Below are 19,416 nucleotides of genomic sequence, written 5' to 3'. Positions count from 1 at the left end.
CTTGCTGCCGCTGCCAGTGTTTATCTGCATGGCAGCAGGGCATTTGGGCGTTGCCAGGAAGGCGTTTTTATGTAGATTCCTCCTCTTTCAGCACTGCATTGTGGTGCAAGCAAAAGAAGCAAATCCTGTCTGGCTTCCTCTCCGGCCTTTATTCACCTCCCGTGTAGCTGTGAGTGTGTGAGCCTGCAGGGCCCCATGGAATTGCCTAGAAGTAGGCTGAATCGCTGCAAGGGCTGAACAGCAGTATCGGGCAGGCTCGGGCAACGCGCGGCCCGTTCGGGTTATCGCTTCTCGGCCTTTTGGCTAAGATCAAGTGTAGTATCTGTTCTTATCAGTTTAATATCTGATACGTCCCCTATCTGGGGACCATATATTAAATGGATTTTTAGAACAGGGAGATGGAAATAGAGCTTGCTCTGTCCACTCCACGCATTGACCTGGTATTGCAGTATTTCCAGGACCGGTGCACCCTTTCCTTATGTGTTGACTAAAAGCAGATTCCAAAAGTGTTTTTTGTCTTTGCTATTGTTTCTGTCTTTCTGAAGGGATCTCCCCTTTTAATCCCATTATTTCAACACCTGTTGGACAATGCATGAGTGATAATGAGCTCATTGATTAAATGCAATTAATGAATAGATTGCCACCTCTTGTTGTGTGTCGTCTGTGTTTCTGTGTTTCCGGCATTTCACATTGGAACACCTCATTCACCTTCCTTGTCTTCTCTCCGCCCTCCCTTTTAGGTAAGTTAAAGAGCTGCACCTGAGCCAGCCACTGATTGATTGATTGATTGATTGATTGATTGATTGATTGATTGATTGATTGATTGATGCAGCACAACAGTCAAATAGTGGAGTGGAGTAGGGGAACAGCAAACAGCCAATAAAGCAGCCCGCCCGCTCGCCTGCCCGCCACAATGGACCTACCTGTGTACACTAGATGGATGTGATGGAATGTACTGTCGTCCCTACATTTCAAGAAGAAGTAAGAATTGCAGTTGCAACAAAGCCTTGCTTGCCTACAAAGAGAGCAGCAATTTGGATTTGTTACTATGTTACCTAGAAGAATAACAAACTGTGCAAGGATGGAGGTTGTAGGAGCAAGGAGAAGTTGTCTGTAAAGTTGGTGGATGCCTATTTTCCATTTTGCAGTCCCTTGTCTCCCTCTTGTGGCCTCCTGGAGGCAACTAGCTGTGCAAAAAAAAGACAGCCTGGCGGCCGGCTGTTGCAGTGTTGCCCTCTCAGGCAACACTGAGTGACTGACTGAGCCTCACCGTCTTATATAAAGTTCAGACGGAACTTTGCACGTGTCATAGTGGAGCCCTCAGGATTCCAGAGCCAGCTTTCTGACATCATAATGGGGCCTCAGAGATAAAAGCCTGGGCCCAGGCAGTGTTGGTCAGTGCTGCTCAGCAGGCAGCACTGGACTGGACTGGATTACAGCTGATACAAGGTGTGAAGGAACAAGGGGTGGCTGTGGGCATGCACTTGCTGCCGCTGCCAGTGTTTATCTGCATGGCAGCAGGGCATTTGGGCGTTGCCAGGAAGGCGTTTTTATGTAGATTCCTCCTCTTTCAGCACTGCATTGTGGTGCAAGCAAAAGAAGCAAATCCTGTCTGGCTTCCTCTCCGGCCTTTATTCACCTCCCGTGTAGCTGTGAGTGTGTGAGCCTGCAGGGCCCCATGGAATTGCCTAGAAGTAGGCTGAATCGCTGCAAGGGCTGAACAGCAGTATCGGGCAGGCTCGGGCAACGCGCGGCCCGTTCGGGTTATCGCTTCTCGGCCTTTTGGCTAAGATCAAGTGTAGTATCTGTTCTTATCAGTTTAATATCTGATACGTCCCCTATCTGGGGACCATATATTAAATGGATTTTTAGAACAGGGAGATGGAAATAGAGCTTGCTCTGTCCACTCCACGCATTGACCTGGTATTGCAGTATTTCCAGGACCGGTGCACCCTTTCCTTATGTGTTGACTAAAAGCAGATTCCAAAAGTGTTTTTTGTCTTTGCTATTGTTTCTGTCTTTCTGAAGGGATCTCCCCTTTTAATCCCATTATTTCAACACCTGTTGGACAATGCATGAGTGATAATGAGCTCATTGATTAAATGCAATTAATGAATAGATTGCCACCTCTTGTTGTGTGTCGTCTGTGTTTCTGTGTTTCCGGCATTTCACATTGGAACACCTCATTCACCTTCCTTGTCTTCTCTCCGCCCTCCCTTTTAGGTAAGTTAAAGAGCTGCACCTGAGCCAGCCACTGATTGATTGATTGATTGATTGATTGATTGATTGATTGATTGATTGATTGATTGATGCAGCACAACAGTCAAATAGTGGAGTGGAGTAGGGGAACAGCAAACAGCCAATAAAGCAGCCCGCCCGCTCGCCTGCCCGCCACAATGGACCTACCTGTGTACACTAGATGGATGTGATGGAATGTACTGTCGTCCCTACATTTCAAGAAGAAGTAAGAATTGCAGTTGCAACAAAGCCTTGCTTGCCTACAAAGAGAGCAGCAATTTGGATTTGTTACTATGTTACCTAGAAGAATAACAAACTGTGCAAGGATGGAGGTTGTAGGAGCAAGGAGAAGTTGTCTGTAAAGTTGGTGGATGCCTATTTTCCATTTTGCAGTCCCTTGTCTCCCTCTTGTGGCCTCCTGGAGGCAACTAGCTGTGCAAAAAAAAGACAGCCTGGCGGCCGGCTGTTGCAGTGTTGCCCTCTCAGGCAACACTGAGTGACTGACTGAGCCTCACCGTCTTATATAAAGTTCAGACGGAACTTTGCACGTGTCATAGTGGAGCCCTCAGGATTCCAGAGCCAGCTTTCTGACATCATAATGGGGCCTCAGAGATAAAAGCCTGGGCCCAGGCAGTGTTGGTCAGTGCTGCTCAGCAGGCAGCACTGGACTGGACTGGATTACAGCTGATACAAGGTGTGAAGGAACAAGGGGTGGCTGTGGGCATGCACTTGCTGCCGCTGCCAGTGTTTATCTGCATGGCAGCAGGGCATTTGGGCGTTGCCAGGAAGGCGTTTTTATGTAGATTCCTCCTCTTTCAGCACTGCATTGTGGTGCAAGCAAAAGAAGCAAATCATGTCTGGCTTCCTCTCCGGCCTTTATTCACCTCCCGTGTAGCTGTGAGTGTGTGAGCCTGCAGGGCCCCATGGAATTGCCTAGAAGTAGGCTGAATCGCTGCAAGGGCTGAACAGCAGTATCGGGCAGGCTCGGGCAACGCGCGGCCCGTTCGGGTTATCGCTTCTCGGCCTTTTGGCTAAGATCAAGTGTAGTATCTGTTCTTATCAGTTTAATATCTGATACGTCCCCTATCTGGGGACCATATATTAAATGGATTTTTAGAACAGGGAGATGGAAATAGAGCTTGCTCTGTCCACTCCACGCATTGACCTGGTATTGCAGTATTTCCAGGACCGGTGCACCCTTTCCTTATGTGTTGACTAAAAGCAGATTCCAAAAGTGTTTTTTGTCTTTGCTATTGTTTCTGTCTTTCTGAAGGGATCTCCCCTTTTAATCCCATTATTTCAACACCTGTTGGACAATGCATGAGTGATAATGAGCTCATTGATTAAATGCAATTAATGAATAGATTGCCACCTCTTGTTGTGTGTCGTCTGTGTTTCTGTGTTTCCGGCATTTCACATTGGAACACCTCATTCACCTTCCTTGTCTTCTCTCCGCCCTCCCTTTTAGGTAAGTTAAAGAGCTGCACCTGAGCCAGCCACTGATTGATTGATTGATTGATTGATTGATTGATTGATTGATTGATTGATTGATGCAGCACAACAGTCAAATAGTGGAGTGGAGTAGGGGAACAGCAAACAGCCAATAAAGCAGCCCGCCCGCTCGCCTGCCCGCCACAATGGACCTACCTGTGTACACTAGATGGATGTGATGGAATGTACTGTCGTCCCTACATTTCAAGAAGAAGTAAGAATTGCAGTTGCAACAAAGCCTTGCTTGCCTACAAAGAGAGCAGCAATTTGGATTTGTTACTATGTTACCTAGAAGAATAACAAACTGTGCAAGGATGGAGGTTGTAGGAGCAAGGAGAAGTTGTCTGTAAAGTTGGTGGATGCCTATTTTCCATTTTGCAGTCCCTTGTCTCCCTCTTGTGGCCTCCTGGAGGCAACTAGCTGTGCAAAAAAAAGACAGCCTGGCGGCCGGCTGTTGCAGTGTTGCCCTCTCAGGCAACACTGAGTGACTGACTGAGCCTCACCGTCTTATATAAAGTTCAGACGGAACTTTGCACGTGTCATAGTGGAGCCCTCAGGATTCCAGAGCCAGCTTTCTGACATCATAATGGGGCCTCAGAGATAAAAGCCTGGGCCCAGGCAGTGTTGGTCAGTGCTGCTCAGCAGGCAGCACTGGACTGGACTGGATTACAGCTGATACAAGGTGTGAAGGAACAAGGGGTGGCTGTGGGCATGCACTTGCTGCCGCTGCCAGTGTTTATCTGCATGGCAGCAGGGCATTTGGGCGTTGCCAGGAAGGCGTTTTTATGTAGATTCCTCCTCTTTCAGCACTGCATTGTGGTGCAAGCAAAAGAAGCAAATCATGTCTGGCTTCCTCTCCGGCCTTTATTCACCTCCCGTGTAGCTGTGAGTGTGTGAGCCTGCAGGGCCCCATGGAATTGCCTAGAAGTAGGCTGAATCGCTGCAAGGGCTGAACAGCAGTATCGGGCAGGCTCGGGCAACGCGCGGCCCGTTCGGGTTATCGCTTCTCGGCCTTTTGGCTAAGATCAAGTGTAGTATCTGTTCTTATCAGTTTAATATCTGATACGTCCCCTATCTGGGGACCATATATTAAATGGATTTTTAGAACAGGGAGATGGAAATAGAGCTTGCTCTGTCCACTCCACGCATTGACCTGGTATTGCAGTATTTCCAGGACCGGTGCACCCTTTCCTTATGTGTTGACTAAAAGCAGATTCCAAAAGTGTTTTTTGTCTTTGCTATTGTTTCTGTCTTTCTGAAGGGATCTCCCCTTTTAATCCCATTATTTCAACACCTGTTGGACAATGCATGAGTGATAATGAGCTCATTGATTAAATGCAATTAATGAATAGATTGCCACCTCTTGTTGTGTGTCGTCTGTGTTTCTGTGTTTCCGGCATTTCACATTGGAACACCTCATTCACCTTCCTTGTCTTCTCTCCGCCCTCCCTTTTAGGTAAGTTAAAGAGCTGCACCTGAGCCAGCCACTGATTGATTGATTGATTGATTGATTGATTGATTGATTGATTGATGCAGCACAACAGTCAAATAGTGGAGTGGAGTAGGGGAACAGCAAACAGCCAATAAAGCAGCCCGCCCGCTCGCCTGCCCGCCACAATGGACCTACCTGTGTACACTAGATGGATGTGATGGAATGTACTGTCGTCCCTACATTTCAAGAAGAAGTAAGAATTGCAGTTGCAACAAAGCCTTGCTTGCCTACAAAGAGAGCAGCAATTTGGATTTGTTACTATGTTACCTAGAAGAATAACAAACTGTGCAAGGATGGAGGTTGTAGGAGCAAGGAGAAGTTGTCTGTAAAGTTGGTGGATGCCTATTTTCCATTTTGCAGTCCCTTGTCTCCCTCTTGTGGCCTCCTGGAGGCAACTAGCTGTGCAAAAAAAAGACAGCCTGGCGGCCGGCTGTTGCAGTGTTGCCCTCTCAGGCAACACTGAGTGACTGACTGAGCCTCACCGTCTTATATAAAGTTCAGACGGAACTTTGCACGTGTCATAGTGGAGCCCTCAGGATTCCAGAGCCAGCTTTCTGACATCATAATGGGGCCTCAGAGATAAAAGCCTGGGCCCAGGCAGTGTTGGTCAGTGCTGCTCAGCAGGCAGCACTGGACTGGACTGGATTACAGCTGATACAAGGTGTGAAGGAACAAGGGGTGGCTGTGGGCATGCACTTGCTGCCGCTGCCAGTGTTTATCTGCATGGCAGCAGGGCATTTGGGCGTTGCCAGGAAGGCGTTTTTATGTAGATTCCTCCTCTTTCAGCACTGCATTGTGGTGCAAGCAAAAGAAGCAAATCCTGTCTGGCTTCCTCTCCGGCCTTTATTCACCTCCCGTGTAGCTGTGAGTGTGTGAGCCTGCAGGGCCCCATGGAATTGCCTAGAAGTAGGCTGAATCGCTGCAAGGGCTGAACAGCAGTATCGGGCAGGCTCGGGCAACGCGCGGCCCGTTCGGGTTATCGCTTCTCGGCCTTTTGGCTAAGATCAAGTGTAGTATCTGTTCTTATCAGTTTAATATCTGATACGTCCCCTATCTGGGGACCATATATTAAATGGATTTTTAGAACAGGGAGATGGAAATAGAGCTTGCTCTGTCCACTCCACGCATTGACCTGGTATTGCAGTATTTCCAGGACCGGTGCACCCTTTCCTTATGTGTTGACTAAAAGCAGATTCCAAAAGTGTTTTTTGTCTTTGCTATTGTTTCTGTCTTTCTGAAGGGATCTCCCCTTTTAATCCCATTATTTCAACACCTGTTGGACAATGCATGAGTGATAATGAGCTCATTGATTAAATGCAATTAATGAATAGATTGCCACCTCTTGTTGTGTGTCGTCTGTGTTTCTGTGTTTCCGGCATTTCACATTGGAACACCTCATTCACCTTCCTTGTCTTCTCTCCGCCCTCCCTTTTAGGTAAGTTAAAGAGCTGCACCTGAGCCAGCCACTGATTGATTGATTGATTGATTGATTGATTGATTGATTGATGCAGCACAACAGTCAAATAGTGGAGTGGAGTAGGGGAACAGCAAACAGCCAATAAAGCAGCCCGCCCGCTCGCCTGCCCGCCACAATGGACCTACCTGTGTACACTAGATGGATGTGATGGAATGTACTGTCGTCCCTACATTTCAAGAAGAAGTAAGAATTGCAGTTGCAACAAAGCCTTGCTTGCCTACAAAGAGAGCAGCAATTTGGATTTGTTACTATGTTACCTAGAAGAATAACAAACTGTGCAAGGATGGAGGTTGTAGGAGCAAGGAGAAGTTGTCTGTAAAGTTGGTGGATGCCTATTTTCCATTTTGCAGTCCCTTGTCTCCCTCTTGTGGCCTCCTGGAGGCAACTAGCTGTGCAAAAAAAAGACAGCCTGGCGGCCGGCTGTTGCAGTGTTGCCCTCTCAGGCAACACTGAGTGACTGACTGAGCCTCACCGTCTTATATAAAGTTCAGACGGAACTTTGCACGTGTCATAGTGGAGCCCTCAGGATTCCAGAGCCAGCTTTCTGACATCATAATGGGGCCTCAGAGATAAAAGCCTGGGCCCAGGCAGTGTTGGTCAGTGCTGCTCAGCAGGCAGCACTGGACTGGACTGGATTACAGCTGATACAAGGTGTGAAGGAACAAGGGGTGGCTGTGGGCATGCACTTGCTGCCGCTGCCAGTGTTTATCTGCATGGCAGCAGGGCATTTGGGCGTTGCCAGGAAGGCGTTTTTATGTAGATTCCTCCTCTTTCAGCACTGCATTGTGGTGCAAGCAAAAGAAGCAAATCATGTCTGGCTTCCTCTCCGGCCTTTATTCACCTCCCGTGTAGCTGTGAGTGTGTGAGCCTGCAGGGCCCCATGGAATTGCCTAGAAGTAGGCTGAATCGCTGCAAGGGCTGAACAGCAGTATCGGGCAGGCTCGGGCAACGCGCGGCCCGTTCGGGTTATCGCTTCTCGGCCTTTTGGCTAAGATCAAGTGTAGTATCTGTTCTTATCAGTTTAATATCTGATACGTCCCCTATCTGGGGACCATATATTAAATGGATTTTTAGAACAGGGAGATGGAAATAGAGCTTGCTCTGTCCACTCCACGCATTGACCTGGTATTGCAGTATTTCCAGGACCGGTGCACCCTTTCCTTATGTGTTGACTAAAAGCAGATTCCAAAAGTGTTTTTTGTCTTTGCTATTGTTTCTGTCTTTCTGAAGGGATCTCCCCTTTTAATCCCATTATTTCAACACCTGTTGGACAATGCATGAGTGATAATGAGCTCATTGATTAAATGCAATTAATGAATAGATTGCCACCTCTTGTTGTGTGTCGTCTGTGTTTCTGTGTTTCCGGCATTTCACATTGGAACACCTCATTCACCTTCCTTGTCTTCTCTCCGCCCTCCCTTTTAGGTAAGTTAAAGAGCTGCACCTGAGCCAGCCACTGATTGATTGATTGATTGATTGATTGATTGATTGATTGATTGATTGATTGATTGATGCAGCACAACAGTCAAATAGTGGAGTGGAGTAGGGGAACAGCAAACAGCCAATAAAGCAGCCCGCCCGCTCGCCTGCCCGCCACAATGGACCTACCTGTGTACACTAGATGGATGTGATGGAATGTACTGTCGTCCCTACATTTCAAGAAGAAGTAAGAATTGCAGTTGCAACAAAGCCTTGCTTGCCTACAAAGAGAGCAGCAATTTGGATTTGTTACTATGTTACCTAGAAGAATAACAAACTGTGCAAGGATGGAGGTTGTAGGAGCAAGGAGAAGTTGTCTGTAAAGTTGGTGGATGCCTATTTTCCATTTTGCAGTCCCTTGTCTCCCTCTTGTGGCCTCCTGGAGGCAACTAGCTGTGCAAAAAAAAGACAGCCTGGCGGCCGGCTGTTGCAGTGTTGCCCTCTCAGGCAACACTGAGTGACTGACTGAGCCTCACCGTCTTATATAAAGTTCAGACGGAACTTTGCACGTGTCATAGTGGAGCCCTCAGGATTCCAGAGCCAGCTTTCTGACATCATAATGGGGCCTCAGAGATAAAAGCCTGGGCCCAGGCAGTGTTGGTCAGTGCTGCTCAGCAGGCAGCACTGGACTGGACTGGATTACAGCTGATACAAGGTGTGAAGGAACAAGGGGTGGCTGTGGGCATGCACTTGCTGCCGCTGCCAGTGTTTATCTGCATGGCAGCAGGGCATTTGGGCGTTGCCAGGAAGGCGTTTTTATGTAGATTCCTCCTCTTTCAGCACTGCATTGTGGTGCAAGCAAAAGAAGCAAATCATGTCTGGCTTCCTCTCCGGCCTTTATTCACCTCCCGTGTAGCTGTGAGTGTGTGAGCCTGCAGGGCCCCATGGAATTGCCTAGAAGTAGGCTGAATCGCTGCAAGGGCTGAACAGCAGTATCGGGCAGGCTCGGGCAACGCGCGGCCCGTTCGGGTTATCGCTTCTCGGCCTTTTGGCTAAGATCAAGTGTAGTATCTGTTCTTATCAGTTTAATATCTGATACGTCCCCTATCTGGGGACCATATATTAAATGGATTTTTAGAACAGGGAGATGGAAATAGAGCTTGCTCTGTCCACTCCACGCATTGACCTGGTATTGCAGTATTTCCAGGACCGGTGCACCCTTTCCTTATGTGTTGACTAAAAGCAGATTCCAAAAGTGTTTTTTGTCTTTGCTATTGTTTCTGTCTTTCTGAAGGGATCTCCCCTTTTAATCCCATTATTTCAACACCTGTTGGACAATGCATGAGTGATAATGAGCTCATTGATTAAATGCAATTAATGAATAGATTGCCACCTCTTGTTGTGTGTCGTCTGTGTTTCTGTGTTTCCGGCATTTCACATTGGAACACCTCATTCACCTTCCTTGTCTTCTCTCCGCCCTCCCTTTTAGGTAAGTTAAAGAGCTGCACCTGAGCCAGCCACTGATTGATTGATTGATTGATTGATTGATTGATTGATTGATTGATGCAGCACAACAGTCAAATAGTGGAGTGGAGTAGGGGAACAGCAAACAGCCAATAAAGCAGCCCGCCCGCTCGCCTGCCCGCCACAATGGACCTACCTGTGTACACTAGATGGATGTGATGGAATGTACTGTCGTCCCTACATTTCAAGAAGAAGTAAGAATTGCAGTTGCAACAAAGCCTTGCTTGCCTACAAAGAGAGCAGCAATTTGGATTTGTTACTATGTTACCTAGAAGAATAACAAACTGTGCAAGGATGGAGGTTGTAGGAGCAAGGAGAAGTTGTCTGTAAAGTTGGTGGATGCCTATTTTCCATTTTGCAGTCCCTTGTCTCCCTCTTGTGGCCTCCTGGAGGCAACTAGCTGTGCAAAAAAAAGACAGCCTGGCGGCCGGCTGTTGCAGTGTTGCCCTCTCAGGCAACACTGAGTGACTGACTGAGCCTCACCGTCTTATATAAAGTTCAGACGGAACTTTGCACGTGTCATAGTGGAGCCCTCAGGATTCCAGAGCCAGCTTTCTGACATCATAATGGGGCCTCAGAGATAAAAGCCTGGGCCCAGGCAGTGTTGGTCAGTGCTGCTCAGCAGGCAGCACTGGACTGGACTGGATTACAGCTGATACAAGGTGTGAAGGAACAAGGGGTGGCTGTGGGCATGCACTTGCTGCCGCTGCCAGTGTTTATCTGCATGGCAGCAGGGCATTTGGGCGTTGCCAGGAAGGCGTTTTTATGTAGATTCCTCCTCTTTCAGCACTGCATTGTGGTGCAAGCAAAAGAAGCAAATCCTGTCTGGCTTCCTCTCCGGCCTTTATTCACCTCCCGTGTAGCTGTGAGTGTGTGAGCCTGCAGGGCCCCATGGAATTGCCTAGAAGTAGGCTGAATCGCTGCAAGGGCTGAACAGCAGTATCGGGCAGGCTCGGGCAACGCGCGGCCCGTTCGGGTTATCGCTTCTCGGCCTTTTGGCTAAGATCAAGTGTAGTATCTGTTCTTATCAGTTTAATATCTGATACGTCCCCTATCTGGGGACCATATATTAAATGGATTTTTAGAACAGGGAGATGGAAATAGAGCTTGCTCTGTCCACTCCACGCATTGACCTGGTATTGCAGTATTTCCAGGACCGGTGCACCCTTTCCTTATGTGTTGACTAAAAGCAGATTCCAAAAGTGTTTTTTGTCTTTGCTATTGTTTCTGTCTTTCTGAAGGGATCTCCCCTTTTAATCCCATTATTTCAACACCTGTTGGACAATGCATGAGTGATAATGAGCTCATTGATTAAATGCAATTAATGAATAGATTGCCACCTCTTGTTGTGTGTCGTCTGTGTTTCTGTGTTTCCGGCATTTCACATTGGAACACCTCATTCACCTTCCTTGTCTTCTCTCCGCCCTCCCTTTTAGGTAAGTTAAAGAGCTGCACCTGAGCCAGCCACTGATTGATTGATTGATTGATTGATTGATTGATTGATTGATTGATTGATTGATGCAGCACAACAGTCAAATAGTGGAGTGGAGTAGGGGAACAGCAAACAGCCAATAAAGCAGCCCGCCCGCTCGCCTGCCCGCCACAATGGACCTACCTGTGTACACTAGATGGATGTGATGGAATGTACTGTCGTCCCTACATTTCAAGAAGAAGTAAGAATTGCAGTTGCAACAAAGCCTTGCTTGCCTACAAAGAGAGCAGCAATTTGGATTTGTTACTATGTTACCTAGAAGAATAACAAACTGTGCAAGGATGGAGGTTGTAGGAGCAAGGAGAAGTTGTCTGTAAAGTTGGTGGATGCCTATTTTCCATTTTGCAGTCCCTTGTCTCCCTCTTGTGGCCTCCTGGAGGCAACTAGCTGTGCAAAAAAAAGACAGCCTGGCGGCCGGCTGTTGCAGTGTTGCCCTCTCAGGCAACACTGAGTGACTGACTGAGCCTCACCGTCTTATATAAAGTTCAGACGGAACTTTGCACGTGTCATAGTGGAGCCCTCAGGATTCCAGAGCCAGCTTTCTGACATCATAATGGGGCCTCAGAGATAAAATCCTGGGCCCAGGCAGTGTTGGTCAGTGCTGCTCAGCAGGCAGCACTGGACTGGACTGGATTACAGCTGATACAAGGTGTGAAGGAACAAGGGGTGGCTGTGGGCATGCACTTGCTGCCGCTGCCAGTGTTTATCTGCATGGCAGCAGGGCATTTGGGCGTTGCCAGGAAGGCGTTTTTATGTAGATTCCTCCTCTTTCAGCACTGCATTGTGGTGCAAGCAAAAGAAGCAAATCCTGTCTGGCTTCCTCTCCGGCCTTTATTCACCTCCCGTGTAGCTGTGAGTGTGTGAGCCTGCAGGGCCCCATGGAATTGCCTAGAAGTAGGCTGAATCGCTGCAAGGGCTGAACAGCAGTATCGGGCAGGCTCGGGCAACGCGCGGCCCGTTCGGGTTATCGCTTCTCGGCCTTTTGGCTAAGATCAAGTGTAGTATCTGTTCTTATCAGTTTAATATCTGATACGTCCCCTATCTGGGGACCATATATTAAATGGATTTTTAGAACAGGGAGATGGAAATAGAGCTTGCTCTGTCCACTCCACGCATTGACCTGGTATTGCAGTATTTCCAGGACCGGTGCACCCTTTCCTTATGTGTTGACTAAAAGCAGATTCCAAAAGTGTTTTTTGTCTTTGCTATTGTTTCTGTCTTTCTGAAGGGATCTCCCCTTTTAATCCCATTATTTCAACACCTGTTGGACAATGCATGAGTAATAATGAGCTCATTGATTAAATGCAATTAATGAATAGATTGCCACCTCTTGTTGTGTGTCGTCTGTGTTTCTGTGTTTCCGGCATTTCACATTGGAACACCTCATTCACCTTCCTTGTCTTCTCTCCGCCCTCCCTTTTAGGTAAGTTAAAGAGCTGCACCTGAGCCAGCCACTGATTGATTGATTGATTGATTGATTGATTGATTGATTGATTGATTGATTGATTGATGCAGCACAACAGTCAAATAGTGGAGTGGAGTAGGGGAACAGCAAACAGCCAATAAAGCAGCCCGCCCGCTCGCCTGCCCGCCACAATGGACCTACCTGTGTACACTAGATGGATGTGATGGAATGTACTGTCGTCCCTACATTTCAAGAAGAAGTAAGAATTGCAGTTGCAACAAAGCCTTGCTTGCCTACAAAGAGAGCAGCAATTTGGATTTGTTACTATGTTACCTAGAAGAATAACAAACTGTGCAAGGATGGAGGTTGTAGGAGCAAGGAGAAGTTGTCTGTAAAGTTGGTGGATGCCTATTTTCCATTTTGCAGTCCCTTGTCTCCCTCTTGTGGCCTCCTGGAGGCAACTAGCTGTGCAAAAAAAAGACAGCCTGGCGGCCGGCTGTTGCAGTGTTGCCCTCTCAGGCAACACTGAGTGACTGACTGAGCCTCACCGTCTTATATAAAGTTCAGACGGAACTTTGCACGTGTCATAGTGGAGCCCTCAGGATTCCAGAGCCAGCTTTCTGACATCATAATGGGGCCTCAGAGATAAAAGCCTGGGCCCAGGCAGTGTTGGTCAGTGCTGCTCAGCAGGCAGCACTGGACTGGACTGGATTACAGCTGAAGGAACAAGGGGTGGCTGTGGGCATGCACTTGCTGCCGCTGCCAGTGTTTATCTGCATGGCAGCAGGGCATTTGGGCGTTGCCAGGAAGGCGTTTTTATGTAGATTCCTCCTCTTTCAGCACTGCATTGTGGTGCAAGCAAAAGAAGCAAATCCTGTCTGGCTTCCTCTCCGGCCTTTATTCACCTCCCGTGTAGCTGTGAGTGTGTGAGCCTGCAGGGCCCCATGGAATTGCCTAGAAGTAGGCTGAATCGCTGCAAGGGCTGAACAGCAGTATCGGGCAGGCTCGGGCAACGCGCGGCCCGTTCGGGTTATCGCTTCTCGGCCTTTTGGCTAAGATCAAGTGTAGTATCTGTTCTTATCAGTTTAATATCTGATACGTCCCCTATCTGGGGACCATATATTAAATGGATTTTTAGAACAGGGAGATGGAAATAGAGCTTGCTCTGTCCACTCCACGCATTGACCTGGTATTGCAGTATTTCCAGGACCGGTGCACCCTTTCCTTATGTGTTGACTAAAAGCAGATTCCAAAAGTGTTTTTTGTCTTTGCTATTGTTTCTGTCTTTCTGAAGGGATCTCCCCTTTTAATCCCATTATTTCAACACCTGTTGGACAATGCATGAGTGATAATGAGCTCATTGATTAAATGCAATTAATGAATAGATTGCCACCTCTTGTTGTGTGTCGTCTGTGTTTCTGTGTTTCCGGCATTTCACATTGGAACACCTCATTCACCTTCCTTGTCTTCTCTCCGCCCCTCCCTTTTAGGTAAGTTAAAGAGCTGCACCTGAGCCAGCCACTGATTGATTGATTGATTGATTGATTGATTGATTGATTGATTGATTGATTGATTGATTGATGCAGCACAACAGTCAAATAGTGGAGTGGAGTAGGGGAACAGCAAACAGCCAATAAAGCAGCCCGCCCGCTCGCCTGCCCGCCACAATGGACCTACCTGTGTACACTAGATGGATGTGATGGAATGTACTGTCGTCCCTACATTTCAAGAAGAAGTAAGAATTGCAGTTGCAACAAAGCCTTGCTTGCCTACAAAGAGAGCAGCAATTTGGATTTGTTACTATGTTACCTAGAAGAATAACAAACTGTGCAAGGATGGAGGTTGTAGGAGCAAGGAGAAGTTGTCTGTAAAGTTGGTGGATGCCTATTTTCCATTTTGCAGTCCCTTGTCTCCCTCTTGTGGCCTCCTGGAGGCAACTAGCTGTGCAAAAAAAAGACAGCCTGGCGGCCGGCTGTTGCAGTGTTGCCCTCTCAGGCAACACTGAGTGACTGACTGAGCCTCACCGTCTTATATAAAGTTCAGACGGAACTTTGCACGTGTCATAGTGGAGCCCTCAGGATTCCAGAGCCAGCTTTCTGACATCATAATGGGGCCTCAGAGATAAAAGCCTGGGCCCAGGCAGTGTTGGTCAGTGCTGCTCAGCAGGCAGCACTGGACTGGACTGGATTACAGCTGATACAAGGTGTGAAGGAACAAGGGGTGGCTGTGGGCATGCACTTGCTGCCGCTGCCAGTGTTTATCTGCATGGCAGCAGGGCATTTGGGCGTTGCCAGGAAGGCGTTTTTATGTAGATTCCTCCTCTTTCAGCACTGCATTGTGGTGCAAGCAAAAGAAGCAAATCCTGTCTGGCTTCCTCTCCGGCCTTTATTCACCTCCCGTGTAGCTGTGAGTGTGTGAGCCTGCAGGGCCCCATGGAATTGCCTAGAAGTAGGCTGAATCGCTGCAAGGGCTGAACAGCAGTATCGGGCAGGCTCGGGCAACGCGCGGCCCGTTCGGGTTATCGCTTCTCGGCCTTTTGGCTAAGATCAAGTGTAGTATCTGTTCTTATCAGTTTAATATCTGATACGTCCCCTATCTGGGGACCATATATTAAATGGATTTTTAGAACAGGGAGATGGAAATAGAGCTTGCTCTGTCCACTCCACGCATTGACCTGGTATTGCAGTATTTCCAGGACCGGTGCACCCTTTCCTTATGTGTTGACTAAAAGCAGATTCCAAAAGTGTTTTTTGTCTTTGCTATTGTTTCTGTCTTTCTGAAGGGATCTCCCCTTTTAATCCCATTATTTCAACACCTGTTGGACAATGCATGAGTGATAATGAGCTCATTGATTAAATGCAATTAATGAATAGATTGCCACCTCTTGTTGTGTGTCGTCTGTGTTTCTGTGTTTCCGGCATTTCACATTGGAACACCTCATTCACCTTCCTTGTCTTCTCTCCGCCCTCCCTTTTAGGTAAGTTAAAGAGCTGCACCTGAGCCAGCCACTGATTGATTGATTGATTGATTGATTGATTGATTGATTGATTGATTGATTGATGCAGCACAACAGTCAAATAGTGGAGTGGAGTAGGGGAACAGCAAACAGCCAATAAAGCAGCCCGCCCGCTCGCCTGCCCGCCACAATGGACCTACCTGTGTACACTAGATGGATGTGATGGAATGTACTGTCGTCCCTACATTTCAAGAAGAAGTAAGAATTGCAGTTGCAACAAAGCCTTGCTTGCCTACAAAGAGAGCAGCAATTTGGATTTGTTACTATGTTACCTAGAAGAATAACAAACTGTGCAAGGATGGAGGTTGTAGGAGCAAGGAGAAGTTGTCTGTAAAGTTGGTGGATGCCTATTTTCCATTTTGCAGTCCCTTGTCTCCCTCTTGTGGCCTCCTGGAGGCAACTAGCTGTGCAAAAAAAAGACAGCCTGGCGGCCGGCTGTTGCAGTGTTGCCCTCTCAGGCAACACTGAGTGACTGACTGAGCCTCACCGTCTTATATAAAGTTCAGACGGAACTTTGCACGTGTCATAGTGGAGCCCTCAGGATTCCAGAGCCAGCTTTCTGACATCATAATGGGGCCTCAGAGATAAAAGCCTGGGCCCAGGCAGTGTTGGTCAGTGCTGCTCAGCAGGCAGCACTGGACTGGACTGGATTACAGCTGATACAAGGTGTGAAGGAACAAGGGGTGGCTGTGGGCATGCACTTGCTGCCGCTGCCAGTGTTTATCTGCATGGCAGCAGGGCATTTGGGCGTTGCCAGGAAGGCGTTTTTATGTAGATTCCTCCTCTTTCAGCACTGCATTGTGGTGCAAGCAAAAGAAGCAAATCCTGTCTGGCTTCCTCTCCGGCCTTTATTCACCTCCCGTGTAGCTGTGAGTGTGTGAGCCTGCAGGGCCCCATGGAATTGCCTAGAAGTAGGCTGAATCGCTGCAAGGGCTGAACAGCAGTATCGGGCAGGCTCGGGCAACGCGCGGCCCGTTCGGGTTATCGCTTCTCGGCCTTTTGGCTAAGATCAAGTGTAGTATCTGTTCTTATCAGTTTAATATCTGATACGTCCCCTATCTGGGGACCATATATTAAATGGATTTTTAGAACAGGGAGATGGAAATAGAGCTTGCTCTGTCCACTCCACGCATTGACCTGGTATTGCAGTATTTCCAGGACCGGTGCACCCTTTCCTTATGTGTTGACTAAAAGCAGATTCCAAAAGTGTTTTTTGTCTTTGCTATTGTTTCTGTCTTTCTGAAGGGATCTCCCCTTTTAATCCCATTATTTCAACACCTGTTGGACAATGCATGAGTGATAATGAGCTCATTGATTAAATGCAATTAATGAATAGATTGCCACCTCTTGTTGTGTGTCGTCTGTGTTTCTGTGTTTCCGGCATTTCACATTGGAACACCTCATTCACCTTCCTTGTCTTCTCTCCGCCCTCCCTTTTAGGTAAGTTAAAGAGCTGCACCTGAGCCAGCCACTGATTGATTGATTGATTGATTGATTGATTGATTGATTGATGCAGCACAACAGTCAAATAGTGGAGTGGAGTAGGGGAACAGCAAACAGCCAATAAAGCAGCCCGCCCGCTCGCCTGCCCGCCACAATGGACCTACCTGTGTACACTAGATGGATGTGATGGAATGTACTGTCGTCCCTACATTTCAAGAAGAAGTAAGAATTGCAGTTGCAACAAAGCCTTGCTTGCCTACAAAGAGAGCAGCAATTTGGATTTGTTACTATGTTACCTAGAAGAATAACAAACTGTGCAAGGATGGAGGTTGTAGGAGCAAGGAGAAGTTGTCTGTAAAGTTGGTGGATGCCTATTTTCCATTTTGCAGTCCCTTGTCTCCCTCTTGTGGCCTCCTGGAGGCAACTAGCTGTGCAAAAAAAAGACAGCCTGGCGGCCGGCTGTTGCAGTGTTGCCCTCTCAGGCAACACTGAGTGACTGACTGAGCCTCACCGTCTTATATAAAGTTCAGACGGAACTTTGCACGTGTCATAGTGGAGCCCTCAGGATTCCAGAGCCAGCTTTCTGACATCATAATGGGGCCTCAGAGATAAAAGCCTGGGCCCAGGCAGTGTTGGTCAGTGCTGCTCAGCAGGCAGCACTGGACTGGACTGGATTACAGCTGATACAAGGTGTGAAGGAACAAGGGGTGGCTGTGGGCATGCACTTGCTGCCGCTGCCAGTGTTTATCTGCATGGCAGCAGGGCATTTGGGCGTTGCCAGGAAGGCGTTTTTATGTAGATTCCTCCTCTTTCAGCACTGCATTGTGGTGCAAGCAAAAGAAGCAAATCCTGTCTGGCTTCCTCTCCGGCCTTTATTCACCTCCCGTGTAGCTGTGAGTGTGTGAGCCTGCAGGGCCCCATGGAATTGCCTAGAAGTAGGCTGAATCGCTGCAAGGGCTGAACAGCAGTATCGGGCAGGCTCGGGCAACGCGCGGCCCGTTCGGGTTATCGCTTCTCGGCCTTTTGGCTAAGATCAAGTGTAGTATCTGTTCTTATCAGTTTAATATCTGATACGTCCCCTATCTGGGGACCATATATTAAATGGATTTTTAGAACAGGGAGATGGAAATAGAGCTTGCTCTGTCCACTCCACGCATTGACCTGGTATTGCAGTATTTCCAGGACCGGTGCACCCTTTCCTTATGTGTTGACTAAAAGCAGATTCCAAAAGTGTTTTTTGTCTTTGCTATTGTTTCTGTCTTTCTGAAGGGATCTCCCCTTTTAATCCCATTATTTCAACACCTGTTGGACAATGCATGAGTGATAATGAGCTCATTGATTAAATGCAATTAATGAATAGATTGCCACCTCTTGTTGTGTGTCGTCTGTGTTTCTGTGTTTCCGGCATTTCACATTGGAACACCTCATTCACCTTCCTTGTCTTCTCTCCGCCCTCCCTTTTAGGTAAGTTAAAGAGCTGCACCTGAGCCAGCCACTGATTGATTGATTGATTGATTGATTGATTGATTGATTGATTGATGCAGCACAACAGTCAAATAGTGGAGTGGAGTAGGGGAACAGCAAACAGCCAATAAAGCAGCCCGCCCGCTCGCCTGCCCGCCACAATGGACCTACCTGTGTACACTAGATGGATGTGATGGAATGTACTGTCGTCCCTACATTTCAAGAAGAAGTAAGAATTGCAGTTGCAACAAAGCCTTGCTTGCCTACAAAGAGAGCAGCAATTTGGATTTGTTACTATGTTACCTAGAAGAATAACAAACTGTGCAAGGATGGAGGTTGTAGGAGCAAGGAGAAGTTGTCTGTAAAGTTGGTGGATGCCTATTTTCCATTTTGCAGTCCCTTGTCTCCCTCTTGTGGCCTCCTGGAGGCAACTAGCTGTGCAAAAAAAAGACAGCCTGGCGGCCGGCTGTTGCAGTGTTGCCCTCTCAGGCAACACTGAGTGACTGACTGAGCCTCACCGTCTTATATAAAGTTCAGACGGAACTTTGCACGTGTCATAGTGGAGCCCTCAGGATTCCAGAGCCAGCTTTCTGACATCATAATGGGGCCTCAGAGATAAAAGCCTGGGCCCAGGCAGTGTTGGTCAGTGCTGCTCAGCAGGCAGCACTGGACTGGACTGGATTACAGCTGATACAAGGTGTGAAGGAACAAGGGGTGGCTGTGGGCATGCACTTGCTGCCGCTGCCAGTGTTTATCTGCATGGCAGCAGGGCATTTGGGCGTTGCCAGGAAGGCGTTTTTATGTAGATTCCTCCTCTTTCAGCACTGCATTGTGGTGCAAGCAAAAGAAGCAAATCCTGTCTGGCTTCCTCTCCGGCCTTTATTCACCTCCCGTGTAGCTGTGAGTGTGTGAGCCTGCAGGGCCCCATGGAATTGCCTAGAAGTAGGCTGAATCG

The 19,416-nt window shown here is 47.9% G+C and overlaps 13 non-coding genes across 13 annotated transcripts; all 13 read left to right on the top strand.

The window, feature by feature from the left end:
• The first annotated feature begins 283 nt into the window (after positions 1-283).
• LOC142686725 (U2 spliceosomal RNA) lies at positions 284-474 on the top strand. The gene has a single exon (XR_012856038.1). It is a non-coding gene; the product is annotated as a U2 spliceosomal RNA (small nuclear RNA).
• A 1,292-nt stretch (positions 475-1,766) lies between these two features.
• Positions 1,767-1,957, top strand: LOC142686724 (U2 spliceosomal RNA). The gene has a single exon (XR_012856037.1). It is a non-coding gene; the product is annotated as a U2 spliceosomal RNA (small nuclear RNA).
• A 1,292-nt stretch (positions 1,958-3,249) lies between these two features.
• Positions 3,250-3,440, top strand: LOC142686723 (U2 spliceosomal RNA). Its single transcript, XR_012856036.1, has one exon. It is a non-coding gene; the product is annotated as a U2 spliceosomal RNA (small nuclear RNA).
• A 1,288-nt stretch (positions 3,441-4,728) lies between these two features.
• Positions 4,729-4,919, top strand: LOC142686722 (U2 spliceosomal RNA). The gene has a single exon (XR_012856035.1). It is a non-coding gene; the product is annotated as a U2 spliceosomal RNA (small nuclear RNA).
• A 1,280-nt stretch (positions 4,920-6,199) lies between these two features.
• Positions 6,200-6,390, top strand: LOC142686721 (U2 spliceosomal RNA). Its single transcript, XR_012856034.1, has one exon. It is a non-coding gene; the product is annotated as a U2 spliceosomal RNA (small nuclear RNA).
• A 1,276-nt stretch (positions 6,391-7,666) lies between these two features.
• Positions 7,667-7,857, top strand: LOC142686718 (U2 spliceosomal RNA). Its single transcript, XR_012856032.1, has one exon. It is a non-coding gene; the product is annotated as a U2 spliceosomal RNA (small nuclear RNA).
• Positions 7,858-9,149: 1,292 nt separating this feature from the next.
• Positions 9,150-9,340, top strand: LOC142686717 (U2 spliceosomal RNA). Its single transcript, XR_012856031.1, has one exon. It is a non-coding gene; the product is annotated as a U2 spliceosomal RNA (small nuclear RNA).
• A 1,280-nt stretch (positions 9,341-10,620) lies between these two features.
• Positions 10,621-10,811, top strand: LOC142686716 (U2 spliceosomal RNA). The gene has a single exon (XR_012856030.1). It is a non-coding gene; the product is annotated as a U2 spliceosomal RNA (small nuclear RNA).
• Positions 10,812-12,099: 1,288 nt separating this feature from the next.
• On the top strand, positions 12,100-12,290 carry LOC142686715 (U2 spliceosomal RNA). Its single transcript, XR_012856029.1, has one exon. It is a non-coding gene; the product is annotated as a U2 spliceosomal RNA (small nuclear RNA).
• Positions 12,291-13,570: 1,280 nt separating this feature from the next.
• Positions 13,571-13,761, top strand: LOC142686714 (U2 spliceosomal RNA). The gene has a single exon (XR_012856028.1). It is a non-coding gene; the product is annotated as a U2 spliceosomal RNA (small nuclear RNA).
• A 1,297-nt stretch (positions 13,762-15,058) lies between these two features.
• On the top strand, positions 15,059-15,249 carry LOC142686713 (U2 spliceosomal RNA). The gene has a single exon (XR_012856027.1). It is a non-coding gene; the product is annotated as a U2 spliceosomal RNA (small nuclear RNA).
• Positions 15,250-16,537: 1,288 nt separating this feature from the next.
• LOC142686712 (U2 spliceosomal RNA) lies at positions 16,538-16,728 on the top strand. The gene has a single exon (XR_012856026.1). It is a non-coding gene; the product is annotated as a U2 spliceosomal RNA (small nuclear RNA).
• Positions 16,729-18,004: 1,276 nt separating this feature from the next.
• LOC142686711 (U2 spliceosomal RNA) lies at positions 18,005-18,195 on the top strand. Its single transcript, XR_012856025.1, has one exon. It is a non-coding gene; the product is annotated as a U2 spliceosomal RNA (small nuclear RNA).
• The last annotated feature ends 1,221 nt before the right edge of the window (positions 18,196-19,416 follow it).

Source organism: Rhinoderma darwinii (genome assembly GCF_050947455.1).
Source record: "Rhinoderma darwinii isolate aRhiDar2 chromosome 5 unlocalized genomic scaffold, aRhiDar2.hap1 SUPER_5_unloc_18, whole genome shotgun sequence".
Lineage (NCBI taxonomy): Eukaryota > Metazoa > Chordata > Amphibia > Anura > Rhinodermatidae > Rhinoderma > Rhinoderma darwinii.
The sequence above is the reverse complement of the archived record's forward strand: the minus strand, read 5'-3'. Positions and strand labels throughout refer to the sequence as shown.